The following is a 1942-nucleotide window of genomic DNA, read 5'->3' on the forward strand; positions in this document are numbered from 1 at the left end:
TTCACATGACTTTTGAATCTGACAGGCCTCCATTACTAAGCAGCTATGATCTTGAAAAGTTATTTAACCCCTGCAAGTCTCAATTTGCACTCCTGTAAAATTAGTATAATGATAATGCTAGTACACACAGCTGTTAGGACTAAATAACTTATCAGAGTGAATAAAGCATTATCTTGTATATAAGAATCGCTCAATAAATGTAAATTCTAGTTAAAAATCAAACAAACAAAAGGGTAAACCAAGCCTTCATGTCCTTAAAAGCACTTACTGAACAAGAAGATAAGGGATTGGGGATGTTATTTGTGGAGGGCAGAAGGAATGGGTCAAGTGAGTGCTTTGGCTCTGGAGATTTGAAATCACGCTATACCTGCTCTTCCCTCCCTTCAACAATTCTGCTATTCCATTCAGTTTCCTGCCTGTCCCATCCCTAACCCTGACCTGGGCAGGTTGTCCAGGAAGTTAGAGTTCTCTCATGGAAGTATTTAAGAAATTTTCTCTTGGTTCCCAAATTTTATTTCACCTACTATGCTCCCATTTTATCACAAACTCTTTAGAGCTAGAGCATTGCATATTAATAGGATATATTGGGTTTTAAAAACTTATTGCCTTGGAAGAGTTTAGGAAATGTTAGAACACTTTTTAAAAACTTGGTTTATAGTTGGAGTAAAGCAGTTACTCTTCCATAAGACAAAGTCCATTTAAAGAGAGTAGATCTTTTTGAACATTCGTGATCTTGCCCTGCTAAGCCTCATCAAGACTTGAAAGGCCTGGAGCTGGTGGCGACATTAACATTTACAGAAAGTTGATACTTCCTACTTAATAGATGGAGAAGGATGTGGAATTCTTAGGGTCAATCTAAGAATTAGAGCAGGAAGAGATGAAATGGGAAGACTAGGCAGAGAGATGGCAAGAGGCTGTATTGATATTTGGGATGAGAAAGCCAGGAAAAATGACTGAGTTGAGCAAAGGTAAGAACTTTTAGGACAGTGATAATGAATAGGGAGTTAAAAAGAACTTTGCATTGATCAAACGTCGTTCCCCCAGTCAATGCTCTCAGCCCTTCAGTAGAAGCAGATCCCTACAAAAATACCCATCCCCTTCATGCCTCAGTTCCCTCTTACTTTTGTCTTTTTCCTCCTCTTCACAAAGGAAGCCCTTGAAAGACAAGTCACCCCACCTTCCATTGCTCAGCTTCTGCAGTCAGGCTTCTGCCTGGATCTTGCTTACCACCATCGACTGGGCAAAGATGGGCTTCGCTTCTAGAAAGGAATCCTGCCAGTTCTCAAACCTCTTGAACTTTCCAGACATTTGACACTCTACTGCTCTTTTTGTGAAAATGACCTCTCTCTTAGTTTCTGTGGTAAACACAGGCTGGTTCTCCCTGCTGTACAGGAAATTGTATATTCAGTAGATTTTGCTGCGTCTTCAGTAGAGCCTTATATAATTTCCTAGTTGCTCTGCACACCTTTCCATGGCACACCGAGCTACTCTCATTAGTAAAATCAATACGCATGCATAGTTGGCAAATGCTTGATATTTGAAAGCTCTAACTATCATAGAGTCTATATAACAAGAATTAACAGAAAATCATCAAGATTACGATAAGAAAGACATTTTAGAAAATTTCCAACAAGTTCAGGCCAACATTACTTTAAGTTTTGCCATCTCAGCTCAATTTGCATTTTATGAGCCTCTTTCAAACATTCTCCTCTTTAGTCAACAGTAGATATTACCAGAAAATCACACCACAAAGAAAGTTATATTCAATACACCAAAATAAAAGGAAATTTTTTCACTTCACTAAATATTCTGTTTTCATTCCTCTTCTTTTATTACACGCATCCTGATTTTAAGAAGCAACTTTACTATTAGGACTCTTAGGTTCTTATTTCCTGTTCTATTTTCTTTTCTAAGTTGCAGATCCATAAAGCCATCTGGACAC

The sequence above is a fragment of the Equus asinus genome, chromosome 20 (genome assembly GCF_041296235.1).
Source record: "Equus asinus isolate D_3611 breed Donkey chromosome 20, EquAss-T2T_v2, whole genome shotgun sequence".
In the NCBI taxonomy this organism is placed as follows: Eukaryota; Metazoa; Chordata; class Mammalia; order Perissodactyla; family Equidae; genus Equus; species Equus asinus.